Source organism: Protopterus annectens, chromosome 1.part2, assembly GCF_019279795.1.
Source record: "Protopterus annectens isolate FY-2018-M chromosome 1.part2, PAN1.0, whole genome shotgun sequence".
Lineage (NCBI taxonomy): Eukaryota > Metazoa > Chordata > Ceratodontiformes > Protopteridae > Protopterus > Protopterus annectens.
The window spans coordinates 919270413-919296127 of NC_056727.1; the positions used below are offsets into that span (position 1 = coordinate 919270413).

The window sequence follows — 25715 nt, forward strand, 5'->3', positions numbered from 1 at the left end:
ACCAGCTGCTGCTGCAGACCTAAAATTTCTTTCTTGAAAAACAGCTTTCCTTTTAGCAATCACTTCAGCTAGAAGTATATCTGAATTACAGGCCCTTATGGCAGTGGAGCCTTTCATCATCTTTCATGCGGACAGGGTGTCCCTCAGAACCAATCCATCCTTCATGTCCAAGGTGGTATCCATTGTGGCTCTTAATCAGTCCATTCATTGGGCAACCTTCTTTCCTAATCCACAGAACAAAGGAGAATGGATAATGCATTCCTTAGATGTGCACAGACAACTCAGATTCTACTTGAACAGGACTAATCCTCAAAGGAAATCTGAAAAACTGCTGGTAGCATTTGCTGCAGGGGCAGAGGGGACAGCTATTTCAAAGCAAACTATTTCTAAATGGATAGGCCATTGCATTCATTTCTGCTATAAGCACCATGGAAAACCTATCCCCCAGGGGATCAGACCTCACTCCACCAGGGCTGCATCTACCTCTACAGCCTTTCTCAGAGGCGTCCCTACCAGGGACATCCTAGAAGCTGCTACCTGGAGTTCTGTACATACTTTCACCAAGCATTACCATTTGCCAATTTTCTCTAAATCCAGAGCTGTCTTTGCCACTGCAGTCTTGCTGGGCCTTATAGCTGATCCTAATGCTATCTAAATTCCTCCTCCCAACCACAGCTTTGGGAATGTACCCAAATGTAATGACTGCAACAGTGAAACACGAAGAACATAGTACAGTTGTGTACACTTACCATAAATGTAGATGTTTGAGTATATTCACTGTTGCAGTCCTGGTTACCCTCCCTTCAGCCCCCTAACTTCTTTTGGCTATACCTCTACTTTCCTTTACTGTGCGTAAAAGCCTTTTTAGTGTATTTACTTTTTTTGTTGGCGGTATTTCATTGTACTTTTATATCTAATTGCTCCCCATTAGTGGGGCACCTGACATCTGGGGCAAGAAAAACTGATGTAATGGCGTCGGCTGCATGTTTTATACCCCTGACTACCTGATGTCATGGAAGAAGGGACAGCAACCGACGCAGGGCCCAAGACTTCGTTAATCAGGCCGACTGAGGGCTATTGCAAGCAGATAACCCAAATGTAATGACTGCAACAGTGAATACACTCGAACATCTACATTTATGGTAAGTGTACACAGCTGTACTTTTCTGCTATATGTTAGACTACTTGATTTGTGGAGATGCAAAAGATCCAGAACCACTGAATTTTTAATGGCTCAGAAGGCAAGGCATAGCTCTCCCTCAGTAGTCTTTAAGCTACTAAATACAGGAACAGTGCTTGCAGTCTTTTCTGGTGATATAGGATTTTATGCCAGTAATCACCTTAGTTAGGAACCTCTGGGGTCTTTCTGCTTATTTGATAAGTGTAGTGACCTACACCCCAAAGGGGGTATAGCTGGCCTAATCAATGCTGAATATAAGGGAACCATGACCTCTTTAGATTTAGTTAATATTCACTTGGCAATCAGCTGAGCTAAGTAGGACTTCCTGGCTGCTGTCATTGCTTGATGATCAAAGGAGAGGGAATTGCCCATGCAAGTTCCAAGGTCTCTAATAACATTCTTATTTTGGAGTGATTTGTTGTCTGTCATATGCTGGGGTGGATTATTCTGTTGAATGTGACAATATTGCACTTTTTAGCATTTAATTTAAGCCCGTTTTTAGTACACCAAGTATTTATAAGGGTATGTTCTTACTGAAGGGCTTCAGTGTCAGAGGGTGGCTTAACAGTGGCTCCCAGTTTGCAGTCATCTACTGACTTTATCAGCAAGACGACAACAAGGTCTTTGTTCATGCTTTGGTGATCAGAAAAGTAAATGCTAAACTAAAGAGGTTGCAGTATGAAGACCTGGGTGGCGGTCAATTTCATCCTCTTGTGATGAGGCACTTGCTACCTGCAGCATGACTGTTCTGTCCTTTAGTCAGTTTGCTATCCACCTTACCAAATAATGATTGGTTTGCAATGAATTAAGCTTACTAACTATGCTAGCATGTGTGATGGTGACAAAACTATGCTAGCATGGAGAATGGTGTCAAACTGCCCTTAATTGTTGACTAGACATCAACTTTTGTCAGTGCAGTGATATATTGCATCCTCTTCTGTACCACATAACATACCGCTGCGACTGGTTTCTTCAAAAATTGTCTGATTCCTCTCTTGCCAAAGGTATGTCTGCCAGTGCAATGGTGTCCCCACATTGTAACTGATCTCATAGAATAGTATTATGTAGAATGGTACAGACTGTAACTCTGCAGATGTTCAGAGTGTACTGCAGTACACCACTAGATGTTTCAAGATAGCGGAAGTGGGTCTTCAGAACTCTGAACACATGCTGTGTCTGCAAAAGTGCAGTGTTACATGACGTTTCCTTCATGGTCTGGGGACTGCAAATGAGAGTCATCAAACACACTCCACAGGTATATCCGGCATCACCTGCAACACACAACAGTAGATACCATTGTCTACTCCCTGCATTCTTGAGACCAGCATATCAATGAATGTAAATTGTAACAAACACCAAAAACTGAATAAAGAACAAATAAGTCCCAGCAACTATTGAATCCACACACTTGATTTAATTTGAAAAATAACTTTTAAGCGCTTTTCGTCTGCTTAGTAGCAAACCTCATCAGAAATTACAACTCCACATAGGACAAACATTTAAGTAGAGACTTAGACCAAAAAAGGCGGGACAATTAATTAATTAGCAAATGCAGCTGAAAAAACTTTTCAATCGTTTATATATATATATATATATATATATATATATATAAACAACCTTATTCATAAAAATATGCACTAAAATAATTTAAAATATATAATACAACTAAATCAAAAAAGTTAATACATTACTCAACATTCATATAAAGACAAAATCCTAAAATAAATAAATAATTAAATAAATTTGTCTGAACCAGTGGAACCTTTAAAAAACTATTACCTTTGTAGACTCCTGAGTTTCAGGATACTGCTTATTGAACATGCCTCATTTAATCCAGGAGCATTACATGCATCCAGTTTTATTTGCCACTTTAGTTCTAACTCTTCAAGTTTGAAAGCAAAAGGACCTCCTCTAAAATCATGGTTAACACTGTCAATAGCTAGAAATTTAAAATGATGGTTCCTATTCGAATAAACATGTTTACCAAGTGCATTGTCAAGTTTGTTACGACTTATAGCATATAAATGTTCATACATCCTGTCACGGAGTCTACGCTCCGTTTTACCCACGTAGAACACAGAACACTGTGTACATCTCGCTAAATAGACAATAGCACTTGAATTACAGTTAAATTTTCCGTGTAAACTGTATTTGTAACCATTGACTGTGAAAGAATTAGTCACGTCTACATGTTTACAATAATTGCAGAACTCGCATTTAATCATACCTGTAGTTCTAAAAGATTTGGAAAACTGTTTTTCTAACAGGTCTTTCAAATTTCTACCCCGTTTAAATACAATATTTGGGGAATCTGCAAGTTTACTAAATAGGACCTGGTTACATCTAAACAGCTCCCAGTATTTCTTAATATTAGCACACGAGCTGCTTTGTATACTGAATAACTACAATGTAGTAATTGCCTTTTAGATGGCACTTCATCATTATGTACAGATGACTCTAAATTGTCCACAATCATTGAATCTTCTAGAACAGGACCTCTATTTACAAATATTGGCTCAAAAGTATGATTTGCTCTTTTAGCTTTTACTTCTTCTATCAGTGCATCCAACAAAGATTCAGGATACCCCCGATGCAAAAACAATGTTTTCAAAAATGTACATTCCTCTTGAAAATCCTCATCTTGAGAAGTAATCCGTGAAGCCCTGACTAATTGGCCTTTTATAACCGACCTTTTCTGGTGGAAGGGGTGGCAACTAGAAAAATGCAGAAACGTAGTGGAATAGGTATTTTTCCTGAATATTTTTGCCGTGTAACTATTCAAAATCCTGTTTTTAATAAGCCATATGTCGAAGTAAGAAATAGCATCCATATTAAAATTAGACATAAAAGACAAAAATTCTGTTGAACTGTTAAACCTATTCAACAACATACGTCCTACCTTTTCATCACCCTTTAACAAGATGAAAATATCGTCAAGATATCGTGTATAATAAGCTAAACATTCAGACATATTCACATCTTTAAAAACAAATTCAGATTCCCAGTACGCCATAACTAGGTTAGCTACACTTGCCCCACATGGGGAGCCCATAGCTAACCCTACATTTTGCAAGTAAAATTATTTGTTAAATGTGAAAAAGTTATTAGAAAGAACCAAATCCAACAGCTCTGTCACTAACGAAATATCTTGGCTCGGGGCATGATGCTTCAGCATCATTAATGCTACCCACTCTATGCCAACCTGGTGAGGGATGCTTGTATATAGGTCCTTGACATCAGTTGTAAGGAAGTTGTACCTATCTACGTACTCCAAGGTGTTAATTTTTAAAAGGAATGACCAGAAATCCTTACAGATTTGTTCTTCTAAGGACACGTATTTCTGTAACATTGAGTCAATGAGCTTAGCACAAGCGTAGGTCGGTGAACCACGACTATCCACAAGTGGCCTCATAGGGGGTTTATGAGGTCCTTGTGGATTTTGCGTATACCGAATAAGAGTGGGTAAATTGGAAATGATATAATCATATAATTCAGCAATGCTTGATCAATACGGCCTTCAATGAACAAGTCATTAATACATGACTTAACAAAGTTATATGCTTTGTTGACCTCAGACCTAGAACTCAGCTGATACACTTCATTACTCAGTAACTGATGCATTCGATCAATATAATCACTGGTATCAAACACTACTTATCCTCCTCCTTTATCAGGTTTACATACCCGAATGTCTTGTGAATGAATATACTTAATAAATTCGCATTCATCACAATAAATGACTGGCCTACTTTTGTTGGTAAAACCTTGTTTTACCATGTGTCTAAAATCTAATTTGCACATGTTTTCAAACATTTGCAATACTGGGTGAAGTGGAGGGTTAAATGTGCTAGATATACGGTACAGTTGAGCTACTTCTGAATTTGTATGATTTCCAAAAAGAATTTGAAAATTTAATTTCCTAGTAAAAGATTTCAACTCTATAATTGTTTTCACAATATCAGTCCTGTGTTGGGGTACATAAGTGTAACCCTTAGCTAAAAAGTTAACCAATTCAGGAGAAATTGTGCTAGTAGAAAAATTATATACATTAAAATCTTTATCCTTATTAGCAATAATAAGAGGTCCTGTCCTGGTATATTGTAAATCATTTTCACAGTCCGACAGAATAGACAAACTAGAAGCATCCTTTATACTTGAACATTGAGAAACAAGAGCTGCCACATGTTGAAAACAGGAAGAATACTCTGTAGGGAAAGTAACTACCTCATACAGAGAGTCTTCCCCATGTATTACTTGTAGTTCCTGGTTGATTTTGATTTGATCTTGTTGCTGTACTGATTCCTCTGTTGCTTCGGCTTGGCAACCGTATAGTTCACTTGCTGAAAAACATGTTGCTCAGCAGTATTAACATTAGTCTGCTGCCTAGTGTTATTACTATAAAATACACGAGGGCCATTTTTAAGCCTCTCGCTCCTTCTAATTACGGGTGCCACAGGACCAGTAACAGCAGGATCGCTGTTAGAGCCCAACAACTCTAACTCAATATTAGAGTTGTTGCTAGATGAAGACTGCTGCCCTTCACTAGAGGAGGGCACATGCTGAAAATCAAGGCTAGTGTGCACATTCATATTATCTTTTAATTGCCATACTTGAGCAGCCGAAGGTGGTGGATAAGCTGCTCCTTGGCTGTACGCCTTGCAGTCACGATCAAGTTTTTTAATTTTATTGTTTTTAAGCTTAAACATGTGTTGCTCAATGCTAGAAAAACCTCTAGTATATTCGAATTTATATCTAGCAAATTCTAAATCATTAAGCACTTTCTTGTCAGGTTCAAGCACTATATTCAAAATATCTTTCACTAATAACGAAAAGTGTTTATTCGTCAATTCCAACAGTTCAAACCAGTCGAAAAGTTGAGTAAGCTCAATGTGGAATGGTGAATCTTTAACTAGACCCGTAGGGTATTGTGTCCTCTGTAAACCCTTCGGAATCACCTTCTGCTTTAAACATTCATTGAAATAGGCGATTTCTAGTTGTGTTTTCTTAAGTTTTAATAAATAAGCGTCCGGTAATTTTAAATTATTTACTATATTAGAAGAGTCAGGGGTGTAATTACCTCTCACTGCTTGGTCCTCTTCAGTACAAACTTGACTTGCTTTAGTGAAAGAAAAGTTGTCCATAATCCAAGATGTTAACACTGGAAAGTCACTAGACTGGTTATATGTAGGAACTACTCCTTCTCGTCGCTCATCAGGTACAACTGGAAAAGTGTTACCAAACGTGTTATTCACTTGTGATGGTCCTTGCAGTAGCCGGTTAGAATGCTGGTTGCCTGAAACCATAAGAATAACTGGATATCCTTCGATGACTCTTTGTGCCGGTGGTGGCGTACTAATGTTCAACTGATTACCGTCAGTAACAGCTGCCTGCCGACTGCCCTCATTGTCGTTCTCAGTTACAGTACTTAGAATGAATGCACCACCTCCATGGCGGTTGCTACCCTCCTGGCTAACGATAATTGGTTGCAATGAATTCAAACCCCCTGGAAACATATTTTGTAAAGCCTGCTGATTTTGGTCGAGTTAGAGTCTCATACAAATGGACTCGATTTTGGTAGACAAAAGTAAAAGAATGTTACTATTCAAAGCAGAAGCATTACCATCCGGTACTGAAATCCCGGTTTCCAGTAATTCATTCAGAGTTTCTTGTTGTGTGAGTAGACTCTGAATAGTAGCCAGACCAGATGCCATCCAAACTGTAAATTGTAATAAACACCAAAAACTGAATAAAGAACAAATAAGTCCCAGCAGCTATTGAATCCACACACTTGATTTAATTTGAAAAATAACTTTTAAGCGCTTTTCGTCTGCTTAGTAGCAAACTTCATCAAAATTTACAACTCCACATAGGACAAACATTTAAGTAGAGACTTAGACCAAAAAACACAGGACAATTAATTAATTGGCAAATGCAGCTGAAAAAACTTTTCAATCGTTATATATATAAACAACCTTATTCATAAAAATATGCACGAAAATAATTTAAAATATATAACTCAATCAAAAAAAGTTAGGATTTTGTCTTTATATGAATGTTGAGTAATGTATTAACTTTTTTGATTGAGTTATACATTTTAAATTATTTTAGTGCATATTTTTATGAATAAGGTTGTTTATATATATATATATATATATATATATATATATATATATATATATATATATATATATAATGATTGAAAAGTTTTTTCAGCTGCATTTGCTAATTAATTAATTGTCCCCTGTTTTTTGGTGCAAGTCTCTACTTAAATGTTTGTCCTGTGTGGAGTTGTAATTTCTGATGAAGTTTGCTACTAAGCAGACAAAAAGCACTTAAAAGTTATTTTGCAAATTAAATCAAGTGTGTGGATTCAGTAGTTGCTGGGACTTATTTGTTCTTTATATCAATGAATGTGTTTGACAGTGTGTGCACCTACCATGTTGATAACCTTGTGGAAAGTCACCCCACAATAAACACTGGTAGAAGCTGCATGTGTGCAAAAATTTGAGAATTTTAGGAGTTGATTTGATAGGGCACATTGTACACAACACACTGCACTGCACAACACCTGACATTTGATGGAGGGAAAGCCTTTTCAGTTCATATAATGGACACCATGTGGAACAGGGCCTTGACAATAATGTAGGTTTAGACGGTGGCCTCCAGAAACTCGGTAGAAATAGGATGTTCTTCGTGTTTCACTGTTGCAGTCTTACATTTGGGTAATCCTGCTGGCAGGTTGCCCTCAGTCAAGCTGAATTCCAAAGTCCTGGGTCCTGCGTCAGCTGCTGTCGCCCCTTCCCTGATGTCAGGCCGTCAGGAGTATAAAAGATGCGTCCGACGCCATTTTCTTTAGTCTTTCTTGCCGTGCGATGCCCGAAACAGAAGCAGTTCACAAGTGCCGGTCGACCGACTCCTGAGATTTTCGTGTTTGAGTTTCAAATCTGAAGTCGTCAATAAAGCTAAGTACCCCGTTGGGGAAACTTTTTTCTTGCTCCAGACCAATGTCAGAAAAAGTTAATAATTGTATTTCTTGTGGAAAGCAAATACCTATACCAGACTGGCCCCGCAATTACTGGTTTCCAATCCTAAAGAACTTGTCTTAATGCCCAGCTTGGACCTTACCTCATCTACTGTCCCAGCAAAACAATCAGATCCTGCACAGCCAACTCAGGACTTTAAACCTGGCAGCATGGCAGATAATGTAGTCATACAAAACACACCTCTCAGTAAAGCTGTGATGGATGTCATTTTGGAGACCAGAAGGCCTAGTACTAGAAAATCTTATGCTGGAAAATGGAAGAGATTCTGTGCTTGGAACCAGGCGCAAGGAACTGATACAGCTGTGGCAAATATTCCTCAGATTTTGCAATACTTAACTGAGATGCTGGACAAAGGCCTATCTTTTTCATCTATTAAAATTCATGCCTCTGCCATTTCGGTTCATTGCAATACAGAGCCACCAATCTTTTCTCATCCCTTATTAAAACAGTACCTCAGAGGAACCAAAAATTTAAGGCCTCCAAGGAGATCACCAATGCCTGCATGGGACCTCAACTATGTCTTGGAAAAACTCACCCTGCCTCCTTTTGAGCCAGCTGCTACTGCTGATATAAAGGTTTTGTCTTGGAAAACAGCTCTGCTCCTAGCAATAACATCTGCAAGACGAGTTTCAGAGCTACAAGCACTCATGGCTGTGGAACCTTTTATCATTTTTTATCCAGACAGGGTCTGTCTGAGGACAAACCCAACATTTATGCCTAAGGTGGTGCCCAGTGTGGCTCTTAACCAAACTATTCATCTGCGAACTTTTTATCCAAATCCACAGAACAAGGGGGAGAGAATTCTGCATTCTTTGGATGTACACAGACAGCTTAGATTCTACTTGGACAGAACCAAAGTTTTCAGAAAGACAGAGCAATTACTAGTGGCATATGCTGCAGGATCACATGGAAATGCTATCTCAAAGCAGAGTATTTCAAAGTGGATAGGCCACTGCATTCATTTCTGCTACTTGCACCATGGCAAACCAATGCCTAAGGGCATTAGGCCACATTCAACCAGAGCTGCAGCCACTTCAGTAGCCTTTATCAGGAGAGTACCAACCAAGGACATTTTAGAGGCTGCTACTTGCAGTTCAGTGCACACCTTTACAAAGCGCGATCATCTGCCACTCTACTCTAAATCCAGGGCAGGCTTTGCTACTGCAGTTCTGCAGGGCCTCATAGCCGCCCCTAATGCTATTTAGCTCCAGCCTCCCATCCATAGCTTTGGGACTCTACCCAAATGTAATGACTGCAACAGTGAAACATGAAGAACATAGTACAGTTGTGTACACTTACCATAAATGTAGATGTTCGAGTGTATTCACTGTTGCAGTCCAGGTTACCCACCCACCATTCCCCTTTCTTCTGATGGAACCTATCTTTCCTTCTCTGATTTATACAACCTATGTGGTGTATTTGCTTGTAGATGAAGGTAAAGTTTATATTGGTGCATGTATTTACATATATATATATATATATATATATATATATATATATATATATATATGTGTGTGTGTGTATGTAAATTTGGACTACCCTTTTAGGGGGCACCTGACATCTGGGGCAAGAAAAACTAAAGAAAATGGCATTGGCCGCATCTTTTATACCCCTGACGACCTGACGTCAGGGAAGGGGTGACAGCAGCCGACGCAGGACCTAGGACTTTAGAATTCAGGCCATCTGAGGGCAACCTGCCAGCAGGATTACCCAAATGTAATGACTGCAACAGTGAATACACTCGAACATCTACATTTATGGTAAGTGTACACAACTGTACTTTGTCATAGAATGTGCCTGTACAGTGGTGTTTCTCTCATTTGCTGTCTGGAAATTCGCTGTACACCTTCAAATGTTGCAGTATTACATCAAGGAACTGGTGTAGAATTTCAGGCCAAAACCTGTAAAGCTCCTGATGTGTCTCATTTTGGACACTGAAAGGTTCTCCCTAACAAGGATAGTTAATGCCATGCTTTGTGTCCACTGAGACTGCCATTTCACATATCCCCCTTGATTCCATGTGAGGGCAGCACTTTTATACTGACTTTGTGTAGTATCTGTGTCCACACTGTAGTTGTTGAGATTGTCCTAGTTATGGAACTGATGGTATGTTAGCTACTGGTGGACCATTGTCTAACATGGAGAGCCATGCTGACCAACATTGCAGACACTAACAGATGCTGCCCAGCTGATAGTAATAATACCACTAGCATCATAGCGCAGACAGTAGTCTTATACACTGTGAAATCCTGGCATTTAAAAAAGCTGATCACCATGGCTCATCACACTAATTTGATACATTCCTGAATTACTGTGCCATGTTTGTTTTCACCATTTGCATATGCGGTGGTGCTCATTAGCGTACTGAGACCCATTTCTGCGTCTTGTTAGCTTTAACATACAGTGCATACTGTGCTATTTCTCTGCTAGTGAGTTTGTGCTACTTATGTCTCTGAATTGTCCTCTCCCTGCTTACCAATTTTTATTACTGTATTTTACATAACACTCTGTGTTGTTTGTTTCTAAATGCCCTACTTTTTTTTTTTTTAATCTACATTGGCTAACCAGGTAAAACCACTGGGTACAAATGTCCCTTTTCAGGGGGTGACCAGGGAGCACTGTTTGGTCAAATGGTTTGATCAGTAATACAGTAGGCAAATGTAGGTGGGAAAAATCAAACCCAGTATTCGTGACTACAGGAAACAGCTTGTTAACAGCTCTGAACCTAAATTCTCTACGCTAACTGACAGACATTAAATGTTCATACATTATTTATTTATATTGTCATAATTTACATGATTCTCTAAATGTCTCCCCAGTCATGCAACATAGAACTGCTTTGCCTCATATGAAGGCTCAGAGCAGGATGGACAAAGTACTGTTGTGACAAATGTGTGTAGTTTGAGTGGTTACTGCGATATTTATTATAAGCTGTTTATAAAACATTACAAAATTAATATTTATTGAATTTATAGTAACTTACAAAATCCAGTTTAATACCTAGAATTTAACGAATGCCACTACTGCAAAGATCTGTTTGGCTGAAGAGTTTTCCATTAGTACTTCTTTTGATAACACTTATGGTTTTAGACATATGAACTGTGACACTGTAACTTAATTTTGTCAAAAGGCTTAGGATGTAACCATTGGAAGTTAGAATACAGACTTCCAGAGCTCCGTTGGAGGGAATGATATCAAAAAGAATGTTAGTCGGGGGAAGGAAGATCACTTGTAAATCAAGATAAATCCAGTACTTTGGCTGAAGTCAAGTAGGGCAGATTTGGGAACGAGAAATCTCCTCACTGATGAGAAAGGATGCTTGTGTAGCATATTGATACAAATGACCTATTTAGAGAATAGATTTGAGGTAGTGATGACTTACCAGGAGGTTGTGCATAAGACATCTTCTGAAGAAGTGTTTGGATGTGCTGCTAATAAAGAATTTTTTAATTAATCTGATGACTAAATTACTGAGCATGGCAGGAGGGAATGGAGTTTAGCAGAAAACTTGCTTTGCAAGAGAACTAAAAGCTTCCAGTTTTACATACCCAAGTGCTTCCACGTAGCAGTGCATTGGTGGCAGATGCCTTCTCCTTCCTCTGGAACAACCCTCTTTCCTTTCGCATTTTTCCCTCATATTGCTGATACCAAGGGTGTTATAAAAGGTAAGGTTAGAGTGACCCAGAGTACTAGTTGCCCATTACTGTGTTAGGCAGCAGTAGTTCTCTGCGGTGGCTCATCTAACCCACTAATGGCCTTCGGAGTATTGGTTTCCATAGAGCTGCTCACACAGGAGTTTGGTTCCCTGAGGCATCGAAGTTTACAGAGGCTTAGGCCAACAGCATGGATGATCTGATATTTAATTCCACTCGTGCACTTGGGACACTGGTCAATGGAAAAACATAGGTTCATAGGTTCATACTAGGCTATCTGCCCGAGGGCATTTACAAGCCTAGCCCATAGTTTTGTGGCTTACGCCACCCCTTTAGTATGGGGAACTATACCCATTATTTTGCTGTGCCTCTGTTGAGCAGTGACACTGAGGTAATCCCTGGGGTATATCTGCGATCTCCCATCCATTGGTCAAGATTTCTCTTGAACAAGGCCAGCGAGGTGCTCTGCCTCACATATACCGGGATTTTATTCCACAGCATAGGGAGTCTTTGGGTGATGAATCTATCCCTCCAGCACGCCCTATTAATAGCCGTGTCGAGGTTTAAGTCTCCCCCTTGTGACTCTGACGGATCTAGATTTTTGAGGTGAAGCATATTCATCAAATCTGGGTTTGACATGGCCTTGTATGTTAGGCAAAGGTCACCTCTGAGCAAGCGGTAAGCAACTGAATAGAGCTGGAGTTCTTTCAGTCGGGCAGCATAGGACAGATGTTTGAGACCCTTTATCCTTTTGGTGAGGAACTTTGTGGCCTCTCCAGCTGCTGCAAGTGTCGGGTCAGATACATTCGAATGGGGCATTGTACTCAATCATTGGTCTGATGAGTGATGAGTATAGGAGACTATGACCTCCCTTGATCTAGATGAGAATCCCTTCATGATAAGGTGGGCAATGTAGAAGGTCTTCCTAACTACTTTAGCTACATGGGTGTCGAATGACAGACTACTATCAACCTGGGTCCCCAGGTCCCTGATAACTTCTTCTGTGCTCAGTGGATTGCCACCTATTTGGTAGCTAGGGTAACCTTGTTTTTCCGAAGGGTATGACTATGCATTTTTGGCATTTAACTTTAGGCCATGGCTCTGGCACCAGTTATCCGCTTCTGTGAGACCCTTCTGAAGGATATCTGTGTCAGATGTGTTTTCTACTATGGCCCAGTTTGCAGTCATCTGCAAACTTTGTCAGCCATAACCCTCCTGTGTTTGCTTGTACTGGAAAAGTAGATGCCAAACAAGAGTGGGCCCAGGACTGAGCCCTGTGGTACACCACTTGTGACAGGCTTTGAGTCTGACATGGCGCCAGCAACTCTGACCCTGTGGGTTCTGTCACTCAGCCAGTTTGCAACCCATCTTGTGATGTATGGGTTAACATTTAAGCTGATGAGTTTTTCAATGATACCCGAGTGGGTATTGTATCGAAGGCCTTCGCCAGATCGAGGTAGGCTGTATGGACTGCCTTTCCTCATCAATGGCTTTGGTGACTGTTTCAAAAGTCAACCAAGTTTAGAAGGCATGATCTGCCTTTGACAAAGCCAAACTGGGATGGATCCAAAGTCTGCAAATTCCCTATGTCTTTATTTATGAGGTCCATTATGATCCTCTCCATGGCTTTGCAGATAAGGCTTGTCAAGCTAATGGGCGGTAATTTCCAGGGTCGGTGGAGGCACCGCCTTTGTGAAGTGGGACCACAGTTGCAGTGCGCCACCCCTGGCAATGTATCCAGAGGTAAGACTATGATTAAACAGCTGTCCTAGCTGTGGGTTTAATTCCTCGTTGAGTTCATGGAGCACACAGCCGGGGACACCATCAGGTCCCATGGATGCTGTGTTTTTTGCTTTGGAGAGAGCAGTTCTCACTTGGGCGTTGGAGATGTTTGGGGGCTGCAATCGCTGGTATAGATATCTGTCCTTTTGGGAGAAGTTTGCACTGAACCTGTCAGCCAGTATGTTGGCAATGTCTGTAGGATCAGTAATCTTCACATCATTTTGAACTAGTTCTGAGCATATCTGGGAGTTTCCTCCCAGGTTTCTAACATAGCTAAAGAAGGCCTTATGATTGTCTTTTGAGTCTTTAGCTATTCAGTTTGCATGCAGTTTGCATGTTTTTTTTTTTCCATTTTCTTCTAACCATCCATCCAAAGACTTCTTTGGACAGAAGCCCAGGTAACATTTGTTTATAGGGGGCTGTGATGATTATGTGAGGTATTGCCAGCTATGCCAGAAGTAGGGCAGTGGATGTGTAACTTATGCCAGCATAGTTAGCTGGTGTTTTGTATCACATTATATGTCATTTCTATATCAAGCTGATTTGTACAGATGCTTGTGTTGAAAAATGTATTTGGAAAGCTGCCTGTGTTAAAAATGTACCAACAGTGGGTCCTGCTGGACAGAAAAGAAATATACCTGTATGTCAGACTATATTGTAACTGTTGAAATGAATATATTGTAACAGAGGATACTGGAAGAGAAAAGGTTAATCTCAGTCCAGCTAACTTTGAAAAATAGTCTGAAATTAAATTATCTGGTAGGCCATAAAGATTGTATCTTACAGTTCTGATTGCAGCCAGCAACAAAATATGTGTGAAAACCAGGACTAGGGATCCTACTGTATTGTTCTTAGGTTTGCACTAATTGATACCCTGGAAGGGTAGAAGTTTTTGAAATGGTTTTAGAACTTCCAGATGCTATAACATATGCCAAAGCTCTATGTGTGTTTATTATGACACACGTGCTAGATTCTGGTTCAGTTTCTAGTAAAAGGGGTAGTGTTTCAACCAGAGTCAGATGAACAGATGTATGATGCCATTCTGTAATCCAACACTGAAATGATGTTTTAATACTAGAGGAGGCAGAAGTCTCAGAGCATTCTGTTTGTGAAACTTGACAAAAGGACCACTCGCCCACTTCATCTTGCCTTGCTCTAGTAAGTGAACTAAGGAACAGTAATTTATTTAAATCAGTTAGGAAAATATAGTGATATTAGTTCAGTATTGTTTTTCTGTATCTGTGTGAACCTTTCCATCTGTGCTATTTTTAATTTTGCCTGTGATTGAAATTCCTGTGTTTATTGTAAATAGTTATTTAATATTTTCATGGTCTTGTATTATTTACTATTAAATATATTTAAAGTTTTTATTGTGGCTGGTCTTTTAGAGAATATTTTAACCTTTGATAGTATTTATATTTATTTGGTGACACTGTGGCCGCTTCTGAAAGCCTTGCTGCATTGGTCAAACCACTACCATTTGCATTAGTATTAATTTTACTCAGTATAATTGGGTACCCTTGTAAGTGCCTTAGAGTAGCTGGCTTTGGAGTGTTCTGGTGGCAGTATCTACCTAGTCTGGGCAGAGCGGGGCATAGCTGGAACATCTTTTCCAGCCTTTTCCAGGGTGTGTGTGTGTGTGTGTGTGTGTGTGTGTGTGTGTGTGTGTGTGTGTGTGTGTGTGTGTGTGTATGTATGTATATGTGTGTGTGTGTGTGTGTGTGTGTGTGTGTGTGTGTGAAAATCAGATCGTAAAAAGTGTACATGTCAACTACTTGGAGCAGGGACAACAGAGCACTGGTTTCTTGGCTTGGAACACTTGGCTGAGGACCCAACTCTATAGCTGTGGTCAGTGTGGAGTATTATTTGGGACCTGGTGAGAAAGAGAGGAAACCCAGCCCCAGGACGAGAGTGTGTTCCCTGTATGTTCTTAAGGGAAATTGTACTTGGTGCAGAGAGCTGCATCTGGAACTACTGTGTATCTACTTTTGTTCCAAGTGAACATTCCTCACTGGTGTCTGTGGTGAGGATTGAGACTCCTTGATTACAGGCCCAGAGGAGGGATGTCACGGGCAGTCAGTCAGCCCCTTAAAGGCTGTATTATGAACCAGGTATGTCTCCTAATAATTATACCAAAAGCAGCATGCACCTTTTGTATGACAACATGCTGAAAATTATAAAGGAGGCCAGCAAGCCCAAAAGAAGGAAATATTATCTGACAAAGAGGAAAAGATTGTCCACTTCATTGCAGAGTAAAAGCCCAACCCTCTGTTGCTGTCATACTTCGATAACAGTTGTGTATAGGACAAACACATTTTAACAGGTGAACTAGATTTTTGTCTCCTCTGTACCAGTATTGCAGGGTCCAGTGAAAGCTCATTCCGCCAGCAGTGGTTGCCATGTCATCTGCTTTCTTTGAGTGGCTCATCATAGAGCATTTTTGACATTGCTACCTGGTGTTCCATCCATATGTTTCCATATGCTAAAAGTGGACATCCATTCTAAAAGCATAGCACAATTTGGCACAACAACCCTGCATGTGCTCCACTGATCAGGGAGGGGGTCTTTGCAAGGACTGTTGCAGGGCCATTGCTTTAGCAATCATCCAGTATGTAAATGTACTGCAGAAGTGATCCATACAAAGAAAATAGCATAAAAATAGCTGTGTGGTAGGATACCATTTGCAAAACAGGCTTTTTCCCACCTTCAAAATGGAGGAGGATGTGTCTTATAAAGGACTATAGCTACTTTCAGGGCTGAGGCAAGGATGGAAGAGATGCAGCCATCAGCACCACTGCTTCCTTTAGCTTTTTGCTCCTTCTCATACTGTTTGTCCTTTCATCAGGAGTATGCAGTAGAACTAGAACTGGAATCCTCCAGGGCATAAAAGGTTCTCCCTCCCCATATTACCAGTCTTCCTCATGGGAAGATGTCCTTCTATTCCCATGTTACAGTATTCATGACATGAGGGATTCTCTGCCTGGGTGACCCGAACGTCCGGCCAGTATACAAAACACTTTCACTACTGCAAGATACGTGGGACGTCATATGAAGGCAGCAGGGACTATAAGCCATAAAAGTGATGTTTACACTTACCATCTTCAGAACTTCTGTGCCTCCAGTCCGAACTCCATCTTCCCTCTGCTGTTTTCAGATAAGTCCCCCATTGTTTTTTTTTTCTTGTATTCATATTTTTGCTACTGCATGTTTTTTAAGGTTCATGTCATCCAAGAAAGGTAAGTGCTATTGTGGAAGACAGATTCCACAAAAAAGATAATCACGACCAGTGTCTGATATACCTAAGGTTTGCACACAATTATAAGGCGTGGGTGATTTGTCAGGTGTTTGTCCCTAAGACTCTCCACAGTTGTCTGTCTGCCTTAAATATTTATCTGGGAGAACCAGAGACTTAAGTGACTAGCATTTGCTATGGAGGGTACATCTGGTGAGCTTCCAGAGAAGGTCAAAAAGCATAGGCCTGAATCTTTGTCAGAGCCTCTGCATCCAGATGTCCCTCTCAATGCTGATGAAGGCCTGGAAGTCTGCACAGTTGCTGGCTGTTTTCCTGCAGCAGGTATGCTTCGGAGGCCACTAAGGAAATTGCCATTAGCATGTCCACAGAGGTTTCACAGACATCCAGTCAGGATGGTAAGGGGGAACCATAGCTCATCTCTTCGGACGCCCTTCGAAGTACTTCATTTTACATACCCAGTGAAGAGACTCCAATGTCTGTGCCAGAGGTTAGGCCTACGTCAGTCCATTCTCAGCCTAAACCAGATCCTCCTCTTAAAAGGAAGAGTAAGCTAAAGCATGTTTCACCTCCTCAGGACCCTACTCCAGACAGGTAGGCCTTCTCACAGGGCATTCTTAATGCCTTTATGGCTTTGAAACTTTCCTCTGCTGTTTCTTTTCCCCCAGTTTCTCCCACTTCGATTCCAAGGAGCTTTTCCTTTGAGCATGAGCCTTCTGAAGAGGAAGTTTAATCTTCAAATGAGACTTTTGCCTTTTCCACCCAGATTGCTTCTCCTTTGGGTTATGCTTCCCCTTTATAGAGTCCAGTGGTACTGACTTCCCTGTGGAGGATGTTTGTTTTGGAGAAACCATTTCTAGTTTAAGAGACTTCTTTAAATAGGACTGTTCTCAAGTCTTGGAGGTGCAGAAGATATACTAATGATCTCTTACAAATTGATTCCCCTTCCCTTTCTGCTGTACCCCTTGTGTTATCTGCCTTTTTGTCAGCATCCAAGACACCTGACTCTCAACTTCATGAAAGACGTGATAGATTTTACAAGGTGCCAGAGGACAGTACATTTCTTTTTAAATGTCCTCCTGCAGATCCTGCTGTTATTTCTGTATCTGCAGATAGACCTTCAAAACCTTTGCCTTCCAGTTCCTTACTTCCATCTGATAAAGACAGTAAGGTGATAGAGAGATCGGGTAAAAAAGTCTATACTTCATCTACACTGGCCTTCAGGGCCATTAATTATCAAACACATATGTCCAAATATGTTTTGGCCCTGCTGTCTCAGGCTTCACAGCTGCTCTCAGACCTTCCAGACACTGCAGTCGAGGTTCAGCTCTCCTCCCTCTTGACAGCCTCTTTCCAAGTGACTCATCATTCAATAAAGCACAGCTGTTATACAGCTGAAGTATCTGCCAGATCAACTGCATCTGGCTCGGTCCTTAGAAGATAGTCTTGGTTGAGATTACAGCCCTTGCCTGACGACATCAAGGCAAAATTTATGGATGCTCTTCTTGATAATTCAGCCCTCTTTGGAGCTAATGCTGCTGCTCTTTTCAAATCTTTTCAAGAAAAAGGGAAGGAGTTACAGGAACTTAAGTAGATTTTTGTGTCCCCAGTTCTTAAGTACCACAGGAAATATCCTTCCAAGGCACATTTTATGAGGAAACAGTCCCGTGCCCTTTCTTCAACTTCCAAGAAAGGGCCATGCAAACAGAGTTCTTCCACGACTCAGCCTCTCACTAATCAAAAGTCTCCCTTTCCAGACAAACCAGATAGTCTGTGACTACCTGCCCAGTCTTACAAATATTCCTGTTTCCCAGCACTTCTCTCACCCCTTTCTTCTTGGACAAACATTACTACAGACAAATGGGTACTTTCAGTTGTCCAAAATGGATATTACACGGTTTGGAAGTCCATTCCACCCTTCCTAGGTATCCCTCAGCCCCCTCAAGACCAGCTTTCTTTTTTCCCCTCAGGTACTTTAGGACTTGATTTTCACAGGGAACCATTTAGCAAGTCCCTTCCCACCAAAGAGGAAGAGGTTTTTACTCAAGGATGCTTCTAGTTTCCAGGAAGGATGGCCCATGGAGACCCATCCTAGACTTGACTCATCTCAACCTCTTTCTTCAACTTCCCACCTTCCGCATGCTGTCTCTCCATACCTTGATCCCACTTTTACTACCTAAGGCCTTTCTGGTTTCTCTGGACATCAGAGATGCATGTCTTCATATCCCCATTCCTCCCCCTTTCAGGAAATACTGTTGCTTCATCTCATTTTCAGTTCTCTGCTTTGCCCTTTGGACTCTCCAAGGTCCCAAGGGTATTAACAAAATACTTGGCTCCTGTTTTTGTCTTTTGCAGACATCAAGGAGTCCATGTCTATGGATAGGTAAGGTAAGGACCTGGACAACCTGTTCAATCAGGAAACTCATCCAGAAATTCTGTTGAAGAATCTCCGGCCAACCATCAGCTTGCTTCTAAGCCTTGGGGGTAAACTGTCAATTACAAGAAATCCTCCCTCACTCCATCACAGGACCAGGTCTTCCTTGGGTGCAGGATAAGGACTGATCTTATGATGGCAGTTCTGTCCCTTCAGAAAGTGCAGTCTCTTTTAGCCTACTTTCAGCAACTCCTACCACTCACTTCCCTGATAGCCAGGGAGTTTCTCAGACTTCTAGGTTTCATGGCATCCATTATTCCCATGCTGCCACTGGCCAAACTCCACATGAGGAAATTCCAGTGGTGTCTGAAATCTCTCTGGTCCCAGTATGCACATCCCCTGGATTTTGTCCTTCCTTTTCTTCCTTGTCTGAAGAAAGAACTGCAGAGGTGGATTCAGCAAATCTCACTGAATCCATGTCTCCCTCTGCAGCCTCCTCTTCCTGTGCAGGAGCTGTTCACAGATTCCTCAGACCTGGGGTGGGGGAGCAACCTTGGGAAACCTGAAGGTCCAGGGTCTTAGGTTCCCCTGTATAAAGAAGGAACACACACCAGTCTATTAATTTACCTACCTTCTTCCCTTCACCTCAAAATTACAGTAAAAGGATGTTACATACTTTGGACATGCATAGACAACTCACATTTTACCTGGATAAAACCAAGTTCTTTCGGAAGTCAGAGCACCCTTTTTGATCATCATGTTTCACTGTTGCAGTCATTACAATTGGGTTATCCTGCTGGCAGGCTACCCGCAGTCGGCCTGAATTCCAAAGTCCTGGTCCAGCATCGGTTGCTGTCACCTCCTCCCTGACGTCAGTGCGCTGTCACCTCCTCCCTGACGTCAGTGCGGCAGGAGTATAAAAGATGCAGCCGACACCATTTTCTTCAGTCATTCTTGCCGCGCGATGCCCGAAGCAAAAGCAGTTCGCAAGTGCCAGTCGGCCGACTCCTTAGATTTTCAAGTTTGAATTTCAGATCTGAAGTCTTCATTAAAGCTAAGTACCCCATTGGGGAAACTTTTTTCTTGCTCCAGACCGATGTCAGAAAAAGTTAATAATTGTATTTCTTGTGGGAAGCAAATACCTCATAAGGATTTTCATTCTTACTGTATTCCTTGCCTAGGCCCTGACCACGACGTTGCTAGTTGTCGGTTTTGTGCTAGATTTAACCAACGCACTATTAAGCATCGGTACGATTTTGCATTTCATTATTTTGGCAGAAGATTTAAGTATGTAATGCCGTCGGAACAGCTGACTACCGGAATTTATAAAAAGTGCAAAGAAAAGGACAGGCATCTGAGGTCCAAAACCGATGAGCTTCAGCTAGGCCAATCGCTGGTTCTCAGTGAGGCACTTTCGCAGCCCCTGACGCCCGCTACCTCAGAGCCACAGGCCGCTTCCGACTCCCACGTGGAGCCGAGTAGGCTGCTGGATACTCAAGGTGTTGGACCCTCGGAAACTATTCCCCCAGATGGGTCCAGAGCCACTGAGCAGGCATCGGCTTCTGAGGGTGTTTTCAGGCCTACACAGTTATATGTAAAAACAACTTCAGCTTCAAAGGCAAAGACTAAAGCACCTCTAAAGACAAAGAAACAAGTACAGTATTCACCAGGACAAGCCTCCATGCCTAAAAAACAGATGCTTAAAATGGCCGAAGACCTAATTACTTTGATCAGGGGTTCCCATCCCCCTCCTGATAAGAGACCTAGGCAAGAGACAGAATATGAATCTTCAGATCAAGTTTCCATTTCCTCTGATTCCTCTTCTGAACAGAGATACTCTCGTCCTCCTTATGAGGATTCTGATGCTGAATAATCTGTCCCTTCAGCCTCTCCTCCTGAAGATTATCCTTTGGGGAGACCCTGCATACTATGAGGGAGCATTTTCATTGGGAAAGCCAAGATTACGCAAAATCTAAGAAAAGGCGCAGAGATTTTCTTTTACTACCTCAGCACAGGCCCCTTGCTATTCCCCGTTTTAGACATTGTAGATGATGTGTTTATAGAGTCCAGTCTCACTCCTGACTCTTTACCACCAGCCCCTGTTAAGCCAGACAGATACTACAGGGTTCCTGATTCACATACATTTCTTTATAGAAACCCTGCTGCTGACCCAGAAACAATTTCTCAGGGTCCCAAAGGGGTCAAGGCGTCCACTGCAAAAAAACCCTATTCCCTCTGATAGGGATTCAAGGACCCTGGACAAATGGAGGAAAAATATTTACACTTCTGCTACTTTGGCTGTAAGGGCCTTAAATTGTCAATTTCATATGCTTAAATATCAACAATGTCTTATGTCACTACTAAAACAGAAAATGTTGACAAATTCTGAATGTGCAGAAAACAAAGAAATGCAGGATTTATTGCATTCATCTGAACAAGTGGGAAAGCATACTTTGCAATGTGGTTTTGATTCTCTGGAGGCCTACTGCAGGGCCGCTGTTACGGGTTCTGTCATTAGGAGGCATGCTTGGTTAAAGGAACAGAATCTTGCCTGATCATGTTAAAGCAAAATTATTAGATGCTCCATTACAGCATGATACCTTGTTTGGTGTTTAAGCAGAAGAGGTGTTGAAGAAAATGGAGGACAAAGCTAAATCTATGCAAACAGTCAAGGATTTCTTACAGGTACAACCTCCCAGATTTAGCAGGAACTGGCCTGCAAAGAATTGGTCCTTTCCAGTGTCAGGCCACAAAGAGGCAGATACAGATGGCCCAGAGGCAGATCCCAGACCCAGGGCTCATACAGGTCTAAACAATGGGGTGCTTCTACCTCCAAAAGTGGAGAAGATAAATCACAGCCATACAGGAAACAGTCTGAATGACTTTCCCCTGCCAGCACCGAGCACTTATCTTTTGGCAATCCTTTTAGGGGGAAAATGCACTTTTTTCACAAAATTGGCACATGATCACCCAGGACAAATGAGTCCTGAATATAGTTTCTCAAGGCTACAGGTTCCATTTTCACACCCTGCCAAGGCCAAACGGAATGCCAGACCTCCCACACAATCAATGGGCAGAGGCTCAAAAACAAGTTTCGGCCCTCATGGCCATGAGGGCCATTCAGCGAGTGCCACAGCAAGAGCAGGGACTAGGATTTTACTCAAGACTCTTCTTGGTGCCCAGAAAGGACAATGCATGGAGACCAATACTGGACCTGTCTATTCTAAACGCATTTCTGGATATTCCGAAATTCAAAATGTTGACTCTGCAGCAGCTTCTGCCCATGCTGGGCAAGAAGGCATGGCTTGTGACTTTAGACCTAAAAGAGGCATACCTGCATGTCCCAATCAGACTTTCATGCAGGAGATACCTCAGATTTATAGCTGGCTCAATGCACTACCAATTCTCTGCACTGCCCTTTGGCTTATCTACTGCTCCCAGGGTCTTCACAAAATGCCTGGAACCAGTAATTGCATTTTGCAGACAGAGGAATACAAATTTATCCTTACTTGGACGATTGCCTTATTCAAGCAGAGAACAAAGACATTCTACTACAGCATCTGGCGTTTGTAAAAAGATTACTAACATGCCTAGGGTACACAGTAAACGAAAAGAAATCAAAACTAGTACCCTCACAAGAGGTAATATTCCTGGGTGCAAGCTTAAATACAACTGCCCAGATGGCTTATCTCACGCCAGACAAACAAAGACAACTGACTAGTTATTTCAAAATGTTGGCAACAAAGACCCAGTTAACTACAAGAAAGATTCTTCAGGCTTTGGGCTTCATGGCATCCTGCATACTGCTAATTCCATATGCAAGACTGCATATGAGGAAACTTCAATGGTTTCTAAAAAGTGTTTGGACTCAACATTGCCACAGCCTGGAAACAGTAATTACCCTCATTCCCTGCCTGCAACAGGAGTTTCGATGGTGGGCAGAGTCCTGTCACCACAACAAGGGACAGCCTTTCACTTTACCCACAGCCAGGCAGACATAGGTTCATAGATTAGTACTAAGCTAACTGCCCTTGCAAGCCGTTTTAAGCCTAGCCAGTTATCCCTTGTGAGACTCAAACCCTGCACCTTGTGTTTGTAAGGCAAACACCTTAACCATTAGGCCACCCTCCCTCCCAGATGGATAAAAACAGATGCATCAGATTATGCCTGGGGGGCCCATATGGCAGGAAGATGTATTCAGGGCACATGGTCCGCAAGCCAAATGCATCGACATATCGATCAAAAAGAGATGCTAGCTGTTCAAAATGCCCTGACAGCCTTCAATGATCTACTTCATCCAGGACAACTGTTGATAAAGATGGACAGTACTACAGTCATGTGGTACATAAACAAGGTTACATACACAAGCATTGAGGCACACATTCCTACCCCCTCTGCAGACCAGCCATGACTTTGAGGGACACAGCATTGACTTACCAAGTACATCTGCAAGCACTGTACCTGCCAGGAAGGATAAATTCTCTGGCAGACGAACTAAGCAGAAACCTAATGGATCCCCACGAGTGGAAATTGGATCCAAAAGTCTTCAGCATGATAACAAGAAATGGGGATGCCCGGACATAGACCTCTCTGCCTCGCCTCACAACTGCCAACTACAGAAATTCTGCACAAGGACTTATCACAAGCTGGCATGGAAAGTGGACGCTCTATCTTTCAGCTGGAAAAACTTAACAGTATATGCCTTTCCCTCACTGCCTCTCCTCCCCAAGGTACTCCTAAAGGTCAGACAAGAGAAGCCAAAAATGATACTGATTGCCCCAGACTGGCCCCGCCAGCACTGGTACCCAGTCCTAATGAGCTTGTCTCAATACCCAGCCTGGACATTGCCTGAAATTCCTCACTTATTGACTCAACAAAACAGTCAGATCGTGCACAGCCAACTCAGGACCTTAAACCTGGCAGCATGGCGGATAATGTAATCATTCAAAACACGCCTCTGTCTAAAGCAGTGATGGATGTTATTTTGGAGGCCAGGAGGCCTGGCACCAGAAAATCTTATGCAGAAAAATGGAAGAGATTCTGTGCTTGGAACCAGGCACAAGGAATTGACACAATTGTACCAAATATTCCTCAGATTTTACAATACTTAACTGATATGATATGCTGGACAAAGGCCTATCCTTTTCCTCTATTAAGATTTATGCCTCTGCCATTTCAGCTCACTACAATACAGAACCACCTCTATTCTCTCATCCATTACTAAGGCAGTACCTCAGAGGGGCCAAAAACATAAGACCCCCAAGGAGAGCACCAATACCTGCATGGGACCTAAATTATGTCTTGGAAAAACTCACACTGCCTCCTTTTGAACCAGCCTCTACAGCTGATATAAAATTCTCATCTTGGAAAACAGCTTTGCTCCTAGTAATAACCTCTGCAAGATGAGTCTCAGAGTTACAGGCACTCATGGCTTTGGAACCCTTTATCATTTTCCATCAGGACAGGGTTTCTCTGAGGACAAACCCCACATTTATGCCTAAGGTAGTGTCCAGTGTGGCCCTGAATCAAACAATTCATTTGCCTACCTATAATTCAAACCCACAGAATAAGGGTGAGAGACTTCTGCATTTTTTGGACATTCACAGGCAGCTGTGTTTCTCCTTGGACAGGACCAAAGCTGTCAGAAAAACTGAACAACTTCTAGTGGCATATGCTGCAGGATCACAAGGAAAGGCTATCTCAAAGCAGACTATTTCAAAATGGATAGGCCACTGCATTCATTTCTGCTATTCACAGCATGGCAAATCAGTGCCTAAGGGCATTAGGCCACATTCAGCCAGAGCAGCAGCCACTTCAGCAGCCTTTCTCAGAGGAGTACCAACCAAAGACATCTTAGAGGCTTCAACTTGAGTTCAGTGCACACTTTTACAAAGCACTAATACTTACCTCTCTACTCTAAATCTAGAGCAGGCTTTGCCACTGCAGTTCTGCAGGGCCTCATTGCCTTTTCTAATCCTATTTAGCCCCAGCCGCCCAACCAAAGCTTTTGGATTCAACCCAATTGTAATGACTGTAACAGTGAAACACGATGAACATAGTACAGTTGTGTACCTACCATAAATGTAAATGTTCGAGTGTATTCACTGTTGCAGTCCAGGTTACCCACCCAACATCCCCCTTTCCTTTGCTGGGTCTAATCTGTACTTCTCTATTCTATACAACCTATGTGGTGTATTTGTTTGTAGATGAAGGTAGAGTTTTACTTTACTGCATGCGTGTTTATTGGCATAAATTAGCCTACCCTTTTTGGGCACCTGACATCTGGGGCAAGAAAAACTGAAAAAAATGGCATCAGCTGCATCTTTTTTACCCCTGCTGCACTGACATCAAGGAGGAGGCAACAGCAACCGACGCCGGACCAGGACTTTGGAATTCAGGCCGACTGCGGGTAGCCTGCCAGCAGGATAATCCA

The 25715-nt window shown here is 41.8% G+C and overlaps 1 protein-coding gene across 1 annotated transcript in view; it reads left to right on the forward strand.

Annotated features, from left to right (window-relative positions):
* The window catches only part of ACBD3 (acyl-CoA binding domain containing 3), a 764756-nt gene that overhangs the window by 634523 nt on the left and 104518 nt on the right, over nt 1-25715 (forward strand). The window lies entirely within an intron of this gene.